This window comes from Hyperolius riggenbachi, chromosome 8 (genome assembly GCF_040937935.1).
Source record: "Hyperolius riggenbachi isolate aHypRig1 chromosome 8, aHypRig1.pri, whole genome shotgun sequence".
In the NCBI taxonomy this organism is placed as follows: domain Eukaryota; kingdom Metazoa; phylum Chordata; class Amphibia; order Anura; family Hyperoliidae; genus Hyperolius; species Hyperolius riggenbachi.
In genome coordinates, this window is record NC_090653.1 from 133496264 (window position 1) to 133510063 (window position 13800).

At 46.7% G+C, this 13800-nt stretch overlaps 1 protein-coding gene across 1 annotated transcript in view; it reads right to left on the minus strand.

Moving 5' to 3' along the window:
* PAK3 (p21 (RAC1) activated kinase 3) overlaps positions 1 to 13155 on the minus strand; it is a 293331-nt gene extending 280176 nt beyond the window's left edge. The window contains exon 1 of the mRNA XM_068251115.1: positions 13019 to 13155. The gene's annotated coding sequence lies outside the window, so the exon portion shown is untranslated. The remainder of the gene's footprint in view (positions 1 to 13018) is intronic.
* Between the last annotated feature and the right edge of the window lie 645 nt (positions 13156 to 13800).

The following is a 13800-nucleotide window of genomic DNA, read 5'->3' on the forward strand; positions in this document are numbered from 1 at the left end:
ACCAGTGCTCCCCTTCACAGAAGTAAGAAAATTACCAGTCTGCCACTTAAAGCAAACATAAACTCAAATACACTGTTATGGAAATATTTATATACCGTATGCAGGGCCGGCCCTACACTTTTTGCCGCCTGAGGCAAAATTAGAAAAAAACGCCCCCCCCCAGCCATGGGGGGGGGGGGGGGGCGCCGAGCTGGAGGGGTAGCGGGCAGAAAGGGGGTATTGGCCTAGAGGTGGGGAGGGGGGTCAGACCCCCCCCCTCCCTCGCCTGGGTCCCCCGATCTGCGCTCCTCCTCCAGCGTTAAACCAGCATGCATATCATTGAGAGGCAATGGGCGGGGGAATCACTCACCTCTTCCGCGTTCCATCGTGCGTTCCACTGACGTCACTTCCTGCAAGGCCGTCCACTTACAATACAGTGGGCGGCGTTGCCGGAAGTGACGTCAGTGGAGCACACGATGGAACGCGGAAGAGGTGAGTGATTCCCCCGCCTGTTGCCTCTTAATGATATGCACACTGGTTTAATGCTGGAGGAGCAGCGCAGATCGGGGGACCCAGGTGAGGGAGGGGGGGTCTGGCCCCCCTCCCCACCGCTAGGCCAATACCCCCTTTCTGCCCGCTACCCCTCCAGCTCAGCAGGCGGCCCCCAGCATCCAAGGAAAGGCGGGTGCCGCCCCCCCAGATCTGCCGCCTGAGGCAAATGTTTCACCCCGCCTCATGAGCGGGCCGGCCCTGCGTATGTGGAAATATCTTTCAGCGTATATTCAGTCTCTCACCCTAAATAGAAAACACCTGTTCAAAGTGACACTTGCACTATCTCACATACAATCAAGTAATTTCAGATTATTGAAAGGTAGATTATTGGAAATGCATATTTCTTTTGGTTTCCTGCTCTTTTCAAAACAAACCACTCTGCACTTTCCCAAATACAAGGAGTTAAACTTGCATATGAACAGCCTTATCAGACTTCTTACTGTGTAAATAAACATTTTCTCTTGTTTGTGTAATGCTCACAGATCACTTTCTCGATCCGCAAGACGCGGATGCGTTTTTCATTCGGACAAGAAATTGCGGGGGAATTTGTAACGTGTGTTCCCAGCAATACAGTCAAACTGTGAATGGCACTCTCTTCCCTACCTATGATCTCAATGGCCCTGGCATCCCTGGTATGATTCCCTAGCATGAAAAAACAAGCTGCCTATAAATCCAGCCCGCTAATGTACACATTCTGGGGGATCAAACCAGGGAGCACAGGGTCACAGAGATTATTGCGTAGTGGTTAGCTCTCTCGCCTTGCAGCGCTGGGTCCCTGGTTTGAATCCCAGCCAGGGCACTATCTGCAAAGAGTTTGTATGTTCTCTCCGTGTCTGCGTGGGTTTCCTCCGGGCACTCCGGTTTCCTCCCACATTCCAAAAACATACGGATAAGTTAATTGGCTCCCCCGAAAAATTGGCCCTAGACTACAGTACTTACACTACATAATATAGACATATGGCAATGGTAGGGATTAGATTGTGAGCTCCTTTGAGGGACAGTTAGTGACAATAAATATATACACTGTACAGCGCTGCGTAATATGTTGGCGCTATATAAATACTAAATAATAATAATAATAGGGAGAGCAATGTACAGCCTTCTCTTCATTCTCTATAATGCATATGATGCATACGGCAGAAGAAAGGCTGGGTAACTATCTAGCACTGTAGGAAAGTGCATATAGCTAGCTGATGCTGAAGAGAGGACTAAATATGGCTAGTCCTGCCTCCTTGCACTTCCTGTTGCTGTCTCTCTCCTCACCTACCTCTAAGCTCTAAAGGTGCACACACACTTGTGATTGATGTCGCCCATCAGAGATCGGGACCCGATTCACTTGGGCGACATCGCTGAGCTGAAATCTTTCACCTCCCTGATTTACATTCTGAAATGTAACACTGGTGGTGGCTTCTTATTTCTGCCAGGTGCAGCTCTGTGCGGAATGTTCGCTACTGAGGGTTCTATGCACAGAGGGATACATTGCTAGCTTAGCAGTTGGAAAAAGCTGTTATTTCTCATAAGGCCACAAGGTTCACAGACAGCAAACTGTCAGGACCATGGTCATGACATCACACTGTGGGGGAGGGGTTTCACCACAATATCATCCACACAGACTCCCCTGATTATCTATTCGAGAAAAGGTAAAGATTTCTCATGGGAAAAGGGGTATCAGCTACTGATTGGGATGAAGTTCAATCCTTGGTTAAAGTTCCTTTTTAAACTCTACCACAGGACATCCCATGGTTCTCTTGCCTTAGGTCATATGGCCAGCAGCACCTCTGCATTGTGGGTTGTACACTATGACTAATGACTGTGCTGACCTTTGTGCTCCAGTGCACGGATCATGTGGTATGAAGTCAGGACACAGGGCTTTGTAGTATGTCCCTGTTACAGCACACAGGTATGTTCTCACTAATCAAATATCCCTAGCAACCTGCTACCTGCTAAGGCTTCTCTAACTCTGTAACGTGTACCTCAATATTGAATTACATCTACACTAATACAATATCCTGCATTTTCATCAGACTGGAGTTTCTTCTCCCAGCCTTACTACACAACTCACATATGCATAAGAACGCAACAATATCATAAACAATGACATATTAACCTGGTACTGTAATTAATATATACAGAACCCACTGCAGTGTGTACAGTATCTGCCTGTCATGGGCAATCATGCTCGGAACCCTTATTACACCGTCCTGTTAGTACATTCATTATGCTGACATCTGTGTAAAACAATGGCAGCTCTCAATATACAAGGAAGGTCTCTACAGCAACCTGTTTAGCAGCCTAGCTTAACTCATTCCTGGCCATGCACAATCCTCTTACGTCATTCTCGAGAGAGATGGGTAAATAAATAGAGACAACCTTCTGCAAGTGATGTCAGCGCTCTACACATTATATCAGTAACATCGTGCTTAGCTAGGTTTTCTGAGAGTTGTAAATGTAATAATTACTTAAGCTAACAGCAATACACTTAACCACCCTGGCGTTCTATTAAGATCGCCAGGGCGGCTGCATGAGGGTTTTTTTGTAAATAAAAAAAAAACTATTTCATGCAGCCAACTGAAAGTTGGCTGCATGAAAGCCCACTAGATGACGCTCCGGAGGCGTTCTTCTGATCGCCTCCGGCGGCCAAAAGTAACACGGAAGGCCGCAATGAGCAGCCTTCCGTGTTTGGCTTCTCCTGTCGCCATGGCGACGAGCGGAGTGACGTCATGGACGTCAGCCGACGTCCTGACGTCAGCCGCCTCCGATCCAGCCCTTAGCGCTGGCCGGAACTATTTGTTCCGGCTGCGCAGGGCTCAGGCGGCTGGGGGGACCCTCTTTCGCCGCTGCTCGCGGCGGATCGCCGCAGAGCGGCGGCGATCGGGCAGCACACGCGGCTGGCAAAGTGCCGGCTGCGTGTGCTGCTCTTTATTTGATCCAAATTGGCCCAGCAGGGCCTGAGCGGCACCCTCTGGCGGTAATGGACGAGCTGAGCTCGTCCATACCGCTAAGGTGGTCAACTGAAGCATGAGGGATATGGAGGCTGCCATATTTTTTTTTTCCTTTTAAAGGGGAACTGAAGAGAGAGGTATAAGGAGGCTGTCATGTTTATTTCCTTTTAGACAATACCAGTTGCCTGGCAGCCCTGCTGATCCTCTGCCTCTAATACTATTAGCCATAGCCCCTGAACAAGCATGCAGCAGATCAGGTGTTTCAGTGGTTCAGACTTATAAGTCTGATCTGACAAGACTAGCTGCATGCTTGTTTCTGGTGTTATACAGATACTACTGCAGAGAAATAGACCAGCAGGGCTGCCAGGCAACTGGTATTGATTAAAAGGAAATAAACATGACAGCCTCCATATACCTCTCTCTTCAGTTCCCCTTTAAACAGTACCAGTTGCCTGGAAGCCCTGGAAATCTATTTGACTGCAGTAGTGTCTGAATCACCACAGAAATGCAGCTAATCTTGCCAGATCTGCCAATAATGTCAGAAACACCTGATCTGCTGCATGCTTGTTCAGGGTCTACGGCTAAAAGTCACAAAGCATTTTAAAGTGGATCTGTAATAAAAAAAAGTGCCCCTTGAGGGTTCTTACCTTGGGAGGGGGAAGCCTCTGGATCCTAATGAGGCTTCCCCCTTCCGCTTCACCCTCCGGTATCCAGCTCTGGCAGCCTCCAAAGAGGACACATGTAAATATTTACCATCTGCACTCCTGCGCAGTAGAGCGGGCCGCTATTTCTACCTGAGCCCATCAGAAAGCCGCTACTGCACCTGCGTAGAAGGTAAATATCGCTGGTGCCACAGTTGACAAGCTTGTTGGCGGATTTTTCAGGGACTGGCAGCACTGGATCCTGATAGTACCACTGCATATCAGGACCACCTCACAAGAGCTGCCCTTCTGGAAACGCTTTAACACAGATGTGAAGCTGTGACAATTTGTCTCTGGTCAGAGCTGTTGAGGTACTTAAAGGGAACCTTAACTGAACGGGGGGGGGGGGGGGTAAAGAGTTTCACTTACCTGGGGCTATTACCAGCCCCCTGCAGCAGTCCTGTGCCCTCGGAGCCGCTCTGGAATCCTCCGGTCTCCCGCTGTCACTTAGTTTCGTTTTTGTCGACTCACCAGTCGGCCGGCCGCCATGCGTATTATTAGACGCATTCTCTACTGCAATAAGAGCTGTTGCGGACCGCAACGCATACAAAAATACACGTTGCCGCATTCCGCACGCGTAGATATGCGGCAACGCGTATTTTTTTACGCATTGCGGTCCTCAACATCGCTAATTGCAGTAGGGAATGCGTCCAATAATACGCATGGCGGCCGGCTGACTGTTGAGTTGTCAAAAACGAAACTAAGTGACAGCGGGAGACCGGAGGATTCCAGAGCGGCTCCGAGGGCACAGGACTGCTGCAGGGGGATGGTAATAGCCCCAGGTAATTTAAACTCTTTACCCCCAGTTCAGTTAAGGTTCCCTTTAAGGGGCCTATACACTGGTCGATTTCAGCCATCAATCGATCGATCGATTCTATAGAATCGATCGATCAGAAATTGATTCTATCAGATTCCCCATTCAATCGATTTGCGGCCGATTTCGATCGTTTTTGATCGATTTGTTCTATCTGACGGGATGGAAAATCTAGGTCCATAGAGATGCATTGGATCTAATGGTCCAATAATGCATTTAGATCGATTTTCAATAGATTTCATTCTAAATCTATTGGAAATCTGTTCCTAGTGTGTGGCACACATCAGATAGATTCCTGTCAGATTCGACTTCTGACAGAAATCTATATGATGGCCAAATCTGCTGCAAATCTATAAGTGTATGGCCACCTTTACACTTGCTCATTTTTCATGCTTCCAGCAGATACACATTCAAGAGTTGACTCACTTACTACCTGATTTACCTAATAAATCTGCTCTCTTTGACCGAGGCCACTGTGATGATACAATATTAGATGGAATCTTATTGATTGAAAGGGATCCCGAGGTGGTTCCTTGGGGGCAGGTGGGACACAGAGGCCTGTTCTCTGCCTCATGACATGCCTCCCCACATTGCAGCTCTCTAAACCCCCCCCCCCCACACACACACACACACGCATACACACACACACACACACACACACACACTACACAAACACTCTCTCTCTCTCTCTCTCTCTCACACACACACACTACACACACTACACACACTACACACACACACACACTCTCTCTCTCTCACACACACACACACACACACTACACACACTACACACACACACACACACACTACATACACACACACTACATACACACACACTACATACACACACACACACTCTCTCTCACACACACACACACACACACACACACACACACACACACACACACACACACACACACACACACACACACACAGTACACACACTCTCTCTCTCTCTCTCTCACACACACACACTACACACACACACACACACACACACACACACAGTACACCCCCCCCCCAAAATTAGCGACAATCTTTGGCGCCATCTTGGAAGGTAAACAGAGGAGAGGGATTCTCTGTTCAAAACGCCTGCCAGGGGCATTCCTGCAGGGTCTGCAGAGCAGCAATTGGGCAGCACTGTCTCCTTGGCCGCTTCCCTGCATGCTGGGAGAGAGAGATCTCTCTCCTCGCAGCATCGTGACCCAGAGGCCACGAAGTGAAAGTGGGCCAGTGCTGCCCACAGGATCGGCGGTTTTGACGGCTATCTGATCCGCTCAGCCCCCTGGATCAGGTAACATATTTTTTTTTTATTTTATGAGCCCACCTCGGGCTCTCTTTAATTTTATGAAAATTTTAAACTCGTGCGCCTGTGCATAAAAATAAATGCAATATTTAATAAAATTCAAGATAAAAGTTTAAAATAAACAAGCATTAATGAACAATGTGGTCAGCTTCAGTTCAGTAGTGGACCCAAATAAATCAAAAGTCCCAGGACCAACTTCCTAAACCTTTCTGCTAACAACTATTTCATATATGCATAAATCAATTTAAAAGTAGGGAGATTCCCCTAAAATCTCCCCTAAAATTGCTGTGGAATACTTGAATTGTTTTGAAGAGACTTTAGGGCAGGGGTCTCAAACTCGCGGCCCTCGATACAATATTTTGTGGCCCTCGCCGGCAAAAGCTTCCTTATAGTTCGCTTCAGTGCTCCCAAGTAATCCGCCACATCCCCGCCGCTAAACGAGGGCTGCAGAGCCCCCAAATCGCCCGGGGAGCAATCCACCGGCATTTCCTGGAAGGGGCAGAGCTTTCAGCTTCAGCTCTGCCCCTCCTGACGTCAATCGCCGCACAGATCGCCGCCTCTCCCCGCCCCTCTCTGTGAAGGAAGAGTGAGAGGGGCGGGCAGAGGCGGCATTGCGCCGCGATTGTGAAATTCCTTATGCGGCCCAGCCTCATCCTGACTTTGCCTCCTGCGGCCCCCAGGTAAATTGAGTTTGAGACCCCTGCTTTAGGGGAATCTCCCTACTTTTAAATTGATTTAATGCTTGTTTATTTTAAACTTTTATCTTGAATTTTATTAAATATTGCATTTATTTTTATGCACAGGCGCACAAGTTTAAAATTTTCATGATTTTTGGTGTATGGTAAAGGATACTGTATTAACTTGGTGCTGCCAACTATAATTATAACTATATGCACAAGCGCTACAATCTTTAAAATTTTTGGTCACAATAATACCAATCTCTTTAATTTTAATCTATCAGGCCTAACTGAATAAACACACAATCCAAGAAACAGTGGTATCACTATCAGCATCCCTGGAATTTGTTTTAAAATAGCTGGATAGCAGCCATTTATTTTATTGACAAGATAATGTTCAAAAAATGATGCCCGCCCTAAAGCCCCATACACACGCTCAACCGCGGTCTTTTATGCAGCACAATTATCAAACAACTTTTGTTGGGAAACAAGTTAAAAAACCAAAAAAAAGTTGCTTGCTATTGTTCACACAACTGATAAGACTGATTAGACATCAATCCAACAGTTGGACTGACTTTTTATCAGTTGTGTGAACAATAGCAAGCAACTTTTTTTTGGGTTGTTAAACTTGTTTCACAACAAAAGGTGTTTGATAATTGTGCCGCATAGAAGACCGCTGTTGAGCGTGTGTATGGGGGCTTTAGAGCACATGGAAATTAAGAAGCCTATTTATATTGATTTTAACACACTGACTTATTTTTTGCCACCATATTTATAAAGGAAAAATATGACAAAATAGGATTTTTTTTTCCAGTTAGGCTACAGTGGGAGCTCTGCAATGCGTTCCATGTAAAAAGAGGATATCAACACAATGGAGGGCAAGAGTCGGATTGCACGTTAAACGACTGTTGTATCCCATACAGTAAAGCAATACAGTCAATGAAAAGTATGGGCTCGATTCACAAAGCGGTGCTAACCCAGTTAGAGACTTTAGGCGTGATAACCATAGCACCATGCTGGTGAAAAGCCAGTTTAGGTGTAATAAGTTTAGGTGTGATAAGTTTAGGTGTGATAAGTTTAGGCATGCTAAGTTTAGATAAGTGTAGATAGCGTGCAAAGTCCCGCACGCAAAGCAGCGCCATTAAACTCTATGCAAAGTGCACCAGACTTTGCTAGCGCAAAACTTTTGATCAGCTGTGCACTGCGGTGCTAACGCAGTTGGTGCTTAAACTTATCATGCCTAAACTTATCATGCCTAAACTTATCATGCCTAAACTGAGTTTAGGTGTGATAAAGGGCTTTTCACCAGCGTGCTAACTGTTAGCACCTGTGAATCAGGCCCTATGTGTCACTGCCACTGTTAATGCGTGCACAATGCACAGTGCATGCACTTTCTTGGGATACTGAAGTTTGCTAGATCGCATTGCACAGCATGCACACTGGGCATCACGCAGACTTACTATTGCAGTGCGACTTTCTGCACTCCGGTTCAAGTTAAAACACCTGCCTTAAAGAGAACTTAAAGGGAAAAGGGAACTTAAAGACAACTTAAAGGGAACCAGAGCTAACTTAAAAAAAAGATTCTATAGATACCTGGGGCTTCCTCGAGCCCCATACGCACCGATCGCTCCCACGCCGCCATCCACCGCTGCCCGCATCTAGGAGAACCGGGACCCTACTCTGCTGCCAGTCGGAGCCAGTCTAGCGCAGCAGACGTGCGCTCTTTGCGTATTTCTGCAGCAGTGTATGGAGAGATACGCGAGGGCACACTTTTCCTGCGTAGCACGGCTCCGATGACGTCACTGACGGAAGCCGGTTCTCCTAGATGCGGGCAGCGGTGGATGGCGGCGTGGGATCGATCAGCGCGTATGGGACTGGAGGAAGCCCCAGGTATGTATAGAATCTTTTCTTTAGGTTAGCTCTGGTTACCTTTAAGAGTTAAAGAAAATCGTGAGTCAAGTTAGTGTTAGGATAAGGTTAGGGCCAGTGTAAATGTACTAAATAGGGTGAAGGAAACTTCAAAGGATCTACAAAAGGGTCGACGTTAGGAAATTCTAAGTAAAGCGTTAAGGTAGGTGCACCTATCAAAGATATTGAGGAAACAGATAATGAAGGATTTAGGATAATTTTTAGTAAGGTTCAGCTGTGATGATCCGCTCAGCTGACTGCACAGGCAGACAGCTGTTTGTCCATTCCTCTAGTCTGTGGGCTGCAGGTCTCTGGAACAGAGACCTGTCTTTCCATTGCAAGTTTCTGGTCTGTTCTCTTGCTGGGGAATTTGCATACATTCGTTATGCAAATCCCCTACCTGCCTTCTTTGATGACTGGCACTATAAGAGCTTTATGTTTCCCAGAAGGCTTTACTGGTCATTTCCCTTCCATGGTCTGTTCCTGATGGACACTGTTGGAGTGTCAGCCGTTGCTATCTAGTATAGTTAATTCCTGGGGGTTGCTTTTAGGCTCCCCTTCTAGCCCAGTCAGGTTGTATTATCTGTTTGTTTGTTCTGTTGCCATTGTCCTGTCCCAACGGTGGTCGACAGGAAATGGTTCTGATCTCTGTTCTTGGAGTATAGCTGGTGCAGCGGTTGTTACCAGCTATCTCTTCTGATCTGTCTCTTTGGATCGTGCTAGCCACTTTTCGCTAGCGCTGTGGATCCTTCTGTTCTGTCTCCTGGGATCGCGCTAGCCACTTTTCACTAGTGCTGTGGATCCTTCTGTTCTGCTATTCTGTACCTGGATCGCGCTAGCTACTTTTCGCTAGTGTTGTGGATCCTATCTCTCGCTTGTCCCTGTTTTCGTGTGTCTGTCTTGTCTGCTACGCTTGCTGGAGGCTCGGTGAGGTAACCGTTAAGCAAGCGCTCGCGTCCTCTGTTTCATGTTTGTGTGTTAATGGTTAGGTAGGCGTGCTTGTCTCTATTGTGCTTATCACGTGGAGACCTCGCATAACCGCGTGCACTGTTGCGAATGAGTGCGGTGTTCGCGGTTAGCTAGCGTTTGTTATTTTCCGTATCTCCTCATTGTATTATTTGCTGTGCCTTTGCTACCCTCGTGCCCTGTTTGCTCAGTCTTGTGTCTCTGTCGGCAATCGCCATTCTTGCGATTGCATTCCCACTTCGTTTCCGCCGTTGTGTGTTCACCGTCGCTTGGTGGCGACTAGTTTGGTGGACACACATTGGTTCTGTACCTTTGCTCTGTTTCTTGTGGGCTATCCAGCCCTGCCTGATCGTACCTTGTCCTGGATCTGTACAATTCCCGTCTGGCATCTGTGGCTGTGCAGCGACTGTGTTCGCCTGCACTCCACAGCGCCATCTGCCGGAGGGAATTGCCCTCTGCGGGTGCATAGCACCTAGCCTGGGTGTCCTCAAATATACGCTTGTGGAGGAAATCCGCCACGTCAGCGCACGTCTGGTGCGCTGACCGCGAATACGATTCCACAATCGTTACATCAGCAAAATAAGGTTTGTGGTAGTCATTAGAGATGGTCAATGAGATGCAAATACTTCCAAGTTGATGCATGATTATGCAAATGTATGCAGTTTGAAAATGGACCAAGCAAATCCTGTCAAGGTGGAATTGGATTGGTCCATTTTCAAGCTACATAATTTTGCATAGTAAATCTGCATAATCCTAGATCAAATTGAACGTATTTGCTTCTCATTGACCATCCCTAGAAGTGACAGGTCAAAGAGAAAGGTTAAAGGTAGGTTAGCGTTAGGAATGGGTCACACTGGTATTTTAAAGCCAAACGGATCCGGAAAAGCTGATCTGTTCTCCAATTCACCGGATCTGTAGGCTTTGTCCACATTGGCAAATGGATCCGTGAAAACTGATCTGAACACCGGTTGATCAGATCCATTTTCACTCCGTTGCCACTCCGGTCTGCTGAGCGGGCGGGTGTGGGAGGGATAGAGGGTTTCTTACCAAGGCTTCCTCTTTCCCTTGTATACCACCCAGCGTCAAGTGACTACCACACGTCCTCCTTCAACCAGGAAAGAGGAAGCGTGGTAGTCACATGAAGCGACATGAGACGCAAGGGAAAGGGATGGAAGCCTGGGTAAAAAAAAACCTCCCTCCCTCACCTGCCCGCTCAGGTATAGTTTAGCATCCCCACATCCCCCCCAGACCCCCACCTCCAATAGAGCATACCCACATCCCCCCCAGACCACCACCCCCAGTGGATTTTGGCCCTTAGAATGGTCCGTTTCTTCACTAGTGTGAAGTAACATTCCTTTCTCTTAAGTGAGTCTTTAGATTCCGTTTCCGGTCCGGTGGGCTCAGCAGGTCAGAACATTTGGTGCTGCAAGAAAGTTGCGGTCCGTTCAGCTGAACGGACGGACCAAATTCGTTCAAACGGACGCATGTGAACAGGTCCATAGGTTAACATTGGATCCAATTGCATCCGTTCTGTTTGTACAGTATACGGTCCATCCCGTTCACCGTTTAAATGCGATATGTGAACCGGACCTTAGAGTCTAGGAATAGAGCAGGTGTTTCCATAGGATCAAACTGGGCAAGTAACCAGGGCTCAAGCTCCTCAAGGGTCCCACAAGTCAAGGACTGTAGAGGTCACAGGTTTACTGCAAGGCTGTGGAGTCAATCATCTGACTCCTCAGTTTATGAAACCACCGACTTTGACTCCAGGTACCCAAAATTGCTCCAACTCCTCGACTCTGACTCCAGAGCCCTTGCAGGGCTATGGAGTGGGTACAAAAAATCATCCGACTCCAATTCCAACTCCTCAGTTTATGAAGCCACCGACTCCAACTCCAGGTACACAACAATTGCTCCAACTCCTTGACTCCAACTCCACAGCCCTGCTTTGCTTTCAGTAAAGTATGACAACGTAAGGGGCCAGGTATTCATTTTTGCCCAGGGCCACATTTTGGTAAAACTGTCCATGACCAGGAAGGTAAAGCTGGGGGTGGGTTTATTAGTCTCTTAGTTCACATAACATATCCCACCTCAATATTAAACAAAAACAGCATCATTAACAAATATGGTATTTGTGCCTAAAATACATTTAAACTCATATAGGACATGAAGATTTTCCAGCTTTGAAATGATGCTACTGCATTCTAATCATCTGTGCAGTTAGAGGAACTTTCTCAACTAGGGCACTAAACCATGAATTAAATACAGAATACCCCTGCTGCACTGTTATGAGAGTTGCTCTATCACAGTGATCTGATGCCAATACAAACCATATTCTATAAAACCCCATTCTGAATCCCAGCATTTTTTATTTCTTTGGCTGAAGCCGATGTGATTTTTCCCCTGCAACCAAGTCCATCAGGCCGCCCCCAGGACCAATGGCAAGTGCTGCAAATCTAGCCAATCAGTAAATGCTGTTGGCCCTCATGTGCTCTCTAATACACATACATAATTGACTCCATGATGGCATACTTCATATAACATAGAGCAGAGAGCTCATCCTCCTAACATCCTGGTAATGCTTGTGTATGGTCCATCAGAAAACAATGGAAAAAAAGCATTGTCTAAAGTGAGTGGCTCAGTGTAACAACACAGCAAGGAATCAGGTAGAGGGACAAAGGATCAGGCATATAACCCACAGATCCATTTACAAACCTGCTTCTCTATCCCCAGCTGTCATGCTATTCTCCATGAATCCAAAGCACTGCAAGCTTCTCTGGCAAGTTAATGGTAAACCCTGACAGTGCATCATATAAACATCACATGCAGCAGGATACCCCATCCCCTTATAGCCAGCATAGAAGACCCTGCTCAGTGTATGCAGCCAGTATATCCCCACTGAGCTCCCAAAGAACATGTGTCCAGATGATGAGCAGCACATCCTGAGATGCTCAGCCAGTGCATGGCGCTAATTGGTTATCTGGATGGATCTCAGGCTGAGCAGGGCTATGGTACAGGCATTATCACAGAAACCTTCTCCCTGTGCTCGTCCACATCCGTGTGATCACAGCAGCAGCGTCAGCTGATTGCCCATATGAATGAAAATGGTGAAATGTGAGGATGGGAATCAGTCATCCCCAGAGGATGCCTCAATGTCACCAGCAGCGTCCCCTTACCTCGCCGAGTATCCCTCCTGTCGCTGCCTGTGCTGGACGACACTCGCCTTCGGTAGCTGCTCAGACCTTTAATGGCTCATCTGCTATCCATGACACAAGAAGGAGCTGCTTGTAATCCCCAGTAATAGATGCTCCGGCTTGTTGTTCCTGCAGCCAGGCGGAAGTGATTCTTCTAGCACACACAGATAGAAGGCTGCTGCTGCTGCTGCTGTGTGAGCCGTGCACACTGCCTCTGCAGAGACGACGTCTACCCCCCCTCACCACCTCTCCACTGACACAGCTAGCAGGATTTCCCCATCACCACTTCCAGTTTCTTGCTTCTTTGTAGCACAAAATTGGTCTCTACAGTTATGGTGCAATGGCTGCAGACTACACAATGACTCTTTTGTAAAAAAAAAAAAAAAAAAAAATATATCTATCTATCTATCTATCTATCTATCTATCTATCTATCTATCTATATATATAGTTCCTCTATCATTTTCAAGTCATTTTCAAGGTATACAGTGCTAACTTATTTCCATAATAACATACTGATTTTCTATTAGCAATTGTGACCAATTGTTTCTGAATGAGCTGGATCATCTTACATAGCTTTTCATGGTCCCCTTTTAACAACCCTCTGTTTGGTGTGAAGATCAGATGTGTGACAATTAACTATAGTATATGTATCTACAAAAAATGTGGCTACTAGATAGATAGAAATTTTCTGTTTTTGTCATGAATAATTCCAATTTCTAAAGCCAGCATGTTTAAATAATGATTTTGGTCATGAATTTTTCAT